Here is a 7593-nt window from a genome sequence, read left to right on the forward strand (position 1 = left end):
TATGTGGGATCCGAACCCTCGGCGGGAGTGCCGCCACCACGCTCCCAAGCGGCGCACTGTAGCAGTGCGCCACCGGGCCGGCCCTCAAACATTTCTTATTAAAAGATGTGCACAATCAAAAACCTGAGGGAGCGGGCCGGCCCGGTGGCGCACTGCTACAGTGCGCCGCTTGGGAGTGCGGTGGTGCTCCCGCCAAGGGTTCGGATCCCACATACAGACTGGTTCCCGCTCACTGGCTGAGCGAGGTGCGGCCGCGACACCGAGGGTTGCGATCCCGTTGCCGGTCCCGGTCCGGTGCGGGCGCGACACTGAGGGTTGCGATCTGTTGCCGGACACGAAAAAAGACAAAAAGGGAAAAAAAAAAAAGAAAAACTGAGGGAGCACTGCAACCCCTCCATCTGAGCTTTGTATCTTATTCTCTTTCACCTTCTTAAACTGAAAGGCCTGATTCTAACCACCATTTATTTCAGTATCTGGTTTTAATAGCTGACATAGGTTCTTTTTTTTAAAAAAAAAAAAAAAAGATTCTCCCCAAAGTAGAGAAATCTAAATAGAAGTAAGTAGTGCATGATTTCCACAACGTCCTTAATCAAAAAGTATTAAATTTTTAACAAATAATTTTAAAACATACCAAAACTCTTTAGAATATTTTTTTAAACAAATCGGGAAATTCCATATCCAAATTTTTTTATGACAAATATTAAAGTTTCTGTTTTGGTTTTTTTTTTAATATAAACATTCACTGTTTCTGCCAATAAAATATCAACGGAAATAACTCCAAACATCTGTTTCAAAAATGCTTAACTCCCAGCACACATTTATTTGAAAAGTCATTACATTCTCGTTATTAAAACGTCACCTTTGTCTTCAAGAGGCAGGTTAAATGTTTATTTATTTTTTCAAAAATAGAGCTAGGTATCATAATACACTCAGCCACATGTCATCATAATAAGGTCAAATTTAGAACATCTGTCTTTTGCTAAAATAAAAATGTGTTCTAAGTTCAACAGAACTTTTATTATACACTTTGCCCCTAGGCAATGTTTTGTGATATCGAGGATTTTCATGGGACCCTCTCTCCCAATCAATTGTAAAGATGTACTCTATTTTAGAGATTTTTTTTGACAACTATAAGTGTGTAAACTTGTATAAAATTAACTACATTGATGACCTCCAGTAACACTTTTGGGCACTTCGGACTTCCTTCCTGACTATGAATGATTCCATGAAGATCTTCAATGCTATTCATTTAGTCTGCAGATATTTACTGAGGAATAACCAAAACAGAAAAAATCCTTGTCCTAATGGCATTAGTATTCTAGTGAGGGAAGATAAACAATAAACAAGATCATTAAGTAAATATACACTAAGTTAGACGGTGATAAGTACAAAGGAGAAAACAATACAGCAGGGATATTATGGGAGGAAGAGGCACTTAGAAATCTCTGATGCAAGCCAAACAAAGGCCTCACTGACAGGGTAACTCATTCTCTTTTTTTTTTTTTTTTTCCTTTTTGTCTTTCTTTGTGACCGGTAACGGGATTGCAACCCTCAGTGTCGCTCCCGTACCGCGACTGGCAATGGGATCGCAACCCTCAGTGTCATGCCCGCACCGTGCTCAACCAGTGAGTGGACTCGTCTCTATATGGGATCTGAACTCTCGGCAGGAGTGCCGCTGCACTCCCAAGCGCTGCACTCTACCGAGTGTGCCGCCGGGCCAGCCCAAGGGTAACTCATTCTTAAATACATACGTAAAGGATATGAGTGAGCAGGTCATGCATAAATCTAAGAAGAGTATTCAACAGAGAAGGAACAGCAACTGTGACCCATAACGGGATCGCAACCCTCAGTGTCGCTCCCATACCGCGACCGGCAACGGATCGCAACCCTTGGTGTCACGCCCGCACTGCGCTCAACCAGTGAGCGGACCGGTCTCTATATGGGATCCAAACCGTCGGCAGGAGCGCCGCCGCGCTCCCAAGCGCTGCACTCTACCGAGTGCGCCACCAGGCCGGCCCTGTACAGTTCTTTTTGTCTTTAGCTTTGTATCTAATCAAGATACTGTTTTCTAGAGATACTTAGGTCAGCTCTTTTCTTCCCTATCCCCTTTAATGTAAATTTTGCTATTCCTTCTTGGGTTCCTCACATACTGACTGGTGGTAATTGCTTACTTGGGGAATATGTAAAAAATTCCTATGGTTCTAAGAGTCAGAAATACACAAAAAATATATTCTGATAAGTGTCACTCACATTTTACCCCTGCTACACAGATGTCATTCCCTTCTGTCTACCTCTTTTCCCCCACTCCCTACAGGTAACCAATCTCTTTAGTTTCGGGTTTATCTTGCCAGTATTTCTTTTCCAAAAATGAGTATATGCATGTGTATTTTCTTATATCTGATTCATTCTTACACAAAGGGTTGCACACTATAAATGCTCTTTTGCACTTTTTGTTCACTTAATAATGTACAATGAAAATCACTCCACATAACTTCAGAGATGTATTCTTCACTGTTTTTTTACAGCTGCACAGTACTCCATCATATGAATGTACCATAGTTTATTCAAACATTCTTCTATGTGTGGGCATTTCGGTAGTTTCCAATATTTTCAAATTAAACAATACTATTATTAATAACTGTTAATAGTTACATTTTTGTATTGTTGGAGGCATATTCAGGATAGATTCCTCAAAGAATCAAAATGTAAATGCATATTTGGTTGTTAGGTATCACCAAATTTCCCACCAGAAGATTTGTACCAATTTGTATATTAATAGTTACATTTTTGTATTGTTGGAGGCATATTCAGGATAGATTCCTCAAAGAATCAAAGTGTAAATGCATATTTGGTTGTTAGGTATCACCAAATTTCCCACCAGAAGATTTGTACCAATTTGTATCTCCACCAGCAAATATGACACTGCCTGTTTCCCCACAGCCTTGTCAACAAATGTGCTGTTATATGTTTGAATTTTTTTGCCTGTGAGATAGATCTTCCTTTCTTAGAGGCAAAGTTCTACCTAACTGTCCGTCCTGTGCCTATTTGATAATGAGGAAAAACATACAACAAAACAAAAAATGGCAAGAATGGCAATAAAAGACTGTCACTACTGTAAGTTTTAAGTGGTTGAATCTAGTGTAGAGGTAAAGGTTTGACGATGTTGTCACCAGTTCCCTTCTAATTTTCTCACCGCCTACTACTCCAAGTACTCGATCTGCTCTTGACTTACTTGGGCCCACTCGGTACTAATGCAGGGACAAAGTCAGAACGAATGCAAGTCTTCCAAGGCCCTAGGATTCCTCTGCCAGTGGTAGGGCATAGCCTTGATCTCTAAATACTAGTTAAATATTAATCTGCAAGCATTAAGAAACAAAAATAGCACCTTACATCCAAAAAGGACAGCGAGGAAAGCTTTCTTTTAACTACCATCTTAGCAAACAGAAATAAGAAATATATGTTGACACACAAACTCATGTGTATGCATACACCTTTATTTCTGTATTTGTCTTTAAAAATGTCAAACACCATGAGTTTATATTGATTCCTCTGGTACCAATCCAACACCACAAAGTTCATTTTAGCCTTTGTTTTTTGCCTTCCCTGTAATACTTTGTCACAAAATAACCCAAAACTACTTCTCAAGTAGTCTATAAAAGAGATAGATCTTGAAGATTTATCATAGTTCTAATCTGGCCATCTATGTATGATCAGACTGGACAATGTACTATTATGAATCACATTGTTCAAAATTTGATAACATATGCACTTAGATGCAATGTCAAATTTCAAACAAGCACTATGACTTGACTATTCTTGAGGTTACAGCCATTCATCCATGTAAATTAAGCCATTTTGAAAATCTGAGTAAAGCTAATGTTATGATAATTGAATAATTACTTGAATCTAATTCCTTGTCTCAACCATACTTTTGAAAGCTTTCTATCTATTAGAGCCTATACAGTTTCTATGGTCAAAATTTCCAGTTTTAATATTTCTTTGGAAGGGCTGTCTTACTTTTCCCAAATATACTTGTAAAAACCAAAGGGAATTTGTAGATAGCAAAGAAATATCACTTCATGGAGTTTTATAGATAGGAGGTAATTGTTGCATTTATTTTTGTGGTAATTTCAAAATTACATGAAAATAACAGTGAAAGCTTTGAAAAATAACAGATTGTGTGCATTTTACTTTGGGATAATGCCAAAAAGATAAAGTGAACTGTCAACTGGACTAAAAAGAAACATTTTAACCAATGTTTAAAATATCAAACAGAATTACTCCAGATTGTGGACTAAAGACCTCTCAAATCTTGTCTCTCATTTTATTTACTTAGTTTTGGTTTGGTTTTTTGGCAGCTGGCCAGTATGGGGATCTGAACCCTTGACCATGGTGTTAATAACACCGTGCTCTACCCCTGTAAGCTAATGGACCAGCCCTCATCTCTCTTATTTTAAATCCTTATAAATTATTTTGTCTTGAAGAATAACCACATGAATATATAAGTATAGTTATTCTCATTTCTAAAACTTTCAATTTCTGATTTAAGTGTAAAATATTTATTTTAAAGATTTACTTTAGTGAATAATTTAACATACTGGTGGTTTGCACGAACTACTCCTAATATAAATTAATAATTTAATTTTGAGGGATTTTATACTATGCTAATCATTTAATAAATAATTCTTACAAGTGAACCCTTATGTTGAGCAAAGTCAGTGTTATAAAACTGCAGTTTACATGTTTGTTTCCTCTACTTACTTCTGTGCTCCCTGAGACAACAGCTTTGTCCACGTTCACTAATAACGGTTCTTCCACCTGGCATACTCCCAGTGACCACTCCACACAACGGTGATGAGCCCAACAAGTGCCTAAGATGGCAAAAATGAAAAGGAGAGATTGAATAAACATTAAAAAAAGACATTCAACTCCAAAATCAATTCTAACTGATAAATGCACCATAACCTCCTATAACTGTGTTATCACTATAGCAGCACTTCTCAAAATGTGGGTCTAATCCCTGAACTGACAACATCAGCGTCAGTCTGGGAACTTGTTAGCAATGAAGAATCTCAGATCACAACTGAGACCTACTGAATCAAAAACTCTTCAGTAGGGCCCAGCAATCTGTGCTTTAACAAGCCTTCCAGGTGATTCTGATGCACATGAAAGTTTAAGAATCATTGAATTAGTGATTATTTTTTCAAACTAGTTTTTAGTCATTTTATTTAAATATTACTGTAAGATATTTTATTTGGTATCTTTATATAAAACAGACAGGACATTATTTAATACTGTGATGATGATAAAGGCGATGTATGGAAAATAAACAACACACACCTCTATTCCCCCTCCATTCCACAGCAGGAGCACACATCAATTGTTAATACAATAGCTCAGTCTTAAAATTCACCATCACACAGCACGTGAACCACAATCAATAAATCTGCAGTTCAAGTGTAGAATGAGATTTATTTAAAATCCCAACAGCACCATATTAGGAGTGTGAGTTACGGTACTGTTACAATAGGATAACCCACACAGCTAGATCTATTGTCCTGAATCCTCAAGTTAAATACATCCAGTTCTCACATATTCCTTTAAAATTTTCTCTTTCCTCAAGTGTCAGATCTCCATGGCATTGATACCTACACAAAAGTAAATGCAAATATTTATAAAAGCATCCAGTCCACTGTTGGCACTGTGCAAATTTTAAACAAATTAAGTAACATAATTAGAATTTCTTTTACCAAACCAGGCATACTTAATGACATTTTTAACAATATTATCGTAATTACTTTTAAATGAAAAGTATTTACTGCTGAGTAAGTTGATAGCACACTAAAATTAAAATGCTTCAGGAATCAACAGGTAGTTGTTAATGAAGACAGGCTCATACCTGTAGGATCAAATAAGGCTTGGACATCAATGGCATCTGGAAGACCAACCAGACTGAGTTCATCCCATAATTTACCAGCCTGATCATCTGAAGCTGTTTGGGTGCTTACACTTACACAAGATACTGTATTTTGCTGAGGAGATCGTTCTCTGAAAATAAAATAAAATAAAACAGCTATGAGAGTAATATCAAGTAGAAACTCATTTCATTTTATAACAATTTAAATACAATGTAATGCAAAATCAATTTTAATTTATTAGGCATAAACTGTCATAAAACAAATTTTACAATTCGTCTGTTGTTATTATTCATAGTACAATAGTAAACTGGGTTGCCATATTATATCATGTAAGCAACAACTAAGAAAAAGTCTCCAAACCCACAAATATTAAAATTAGTTATAAATTTATGTTTCCATTCAATATTATAATTTTTAAAAAACTGACTCACTCATATTCTAGTAGGAACCATATTCTAACACACAAAATGAACATTCACTTTGGTCTTAACTTAAATGCTTAGGGCCAGCCCCAAATATTAAAATTAGTTATAAATTTATGTTTCCATTCAATATTATAATTTTTAAAAAACTGGCTCACTCATATTCTAGTAGGAACCATATTCTAACACACAAAATGAACATTCCCTTTGGTCTTAACTTAAATACTTAGGGCCAGCCTGGTGGCGCACTGCTACAAGTGCGCCGCTTGAGAGCGCGGTGGCGCTCCCGCTGAGGGTTCGNTAGAGATTTTTTTTGACAACTATAAGTGTGTAAACTTGTATAAAATTAACTACATTGATGACCTCCAGTAACACTTTTGGGCACTTCGGACTTCCTTCCTGACTATGAATGATTCCATGAAGATCTTCAATGCTATTCATTTAGTCTGCAGATATTTACTGAGGAATAACCAAAACAGAAAAAATCCTTGTCCTAATGGCATTAGTATTCTAGTGAGGGAAGATAAACAATAAACAAGATCATTAAGTAAATATACACTAAGTTAGACGGTGATAAGTACAAAGGAGAAAACAATACAGCAGGGATATTATGGGAGGAAGAGGCACTTAGAAATCTCTGATGCAAGCCAAACAAAGGCCTCACTGACAGGGTAACTCATTCTCTTTTTTTTTTTTTTTTTCCTTTTTGTCTTTCTTTGTGACCGGTAACGGGATTGCAACCCTCAGTGTCGCTCCCGTACCGCGACTGGCAATGGGATCGCAACCCTCAGTGTCATGCCCGCACCGTGCTCAACCAGTGAGTGGACTCGTCTCTATATGGGATCTGAACTCTCGGCAGGAGTGCCGCTGCACTCCCAAGCGCTGCACTCTACCGAGTGTGCCGCCGGGCCAGCCCAAGGGTAACTCATTCTTAAATACATACGTAAAGGATATGAGTGAGCAGGTCATGCATAAATCTAAGAAGAGTATTCAACAGAGAAGGAACAGCAACTGCAAGGGCCCTGTGGTGGATATATGCCTGGTGGACCCGGGACAACCAAGGAGGTCAGTCTGTGTGGATGAGGGAAGTGAATGAAGGGAAGAGCGATAGTGGACGTCTTAGAAGTATTTCTGGGGAATGGTGAAAATCACGTAGTGCCTTGTAGGTCAGTAAGAGCTCTGGCTTTTTTCTCTGAATAAAATAGGGAGTCACTGAAGAGTGCTGAGTAGAGAAGTGATGTGACTTACACTAC

The 7593-nt window shown here is 37.6% G+C and overlaps 1 protein-coding gene across 1 annotated transcript in view; it reads right to left on the reverse strand.

The window, feature by feature from the left end:
• The window catches only part of KMT2C (lysine (K)-specific methyltransferase 2C), a 180843-nt gene extending 174829 nt beyond the window's left edge, over positions 1-6014 (reverse strand). The window contains exons 1-2 of the mRNA XM_008583232.1: positions 5900-6014; positions 4762-4871 (exon numbers count right to left, since the gene is read on the reverse strand). The gene's annotated coding sequence lies outside the window, so the exon portion shown is untranslated. The remainder of the gene's footprint in view (positions 1-4761; positions 4872-5899) is intronic.
• Positions 6015-7593: the final 1579 nt, after the last annotated feature.

Source organism: Galeopterus variegatus, unplaced genomic scaffold (genome assembly GCF_000696425.1).
Source record: "Galeopterus variegatus unplaced genomic scaffold, G_variegatus-3.0.2 Scaffold2861, whole genome shotgun sequence".
NCBI classification, from domain to species: Eukaryota; Metazoa; Chordata; class Mammalia; order Dermoptera; family Cynocephalidae; genus Galeopterus; species Galeopterus variegatus.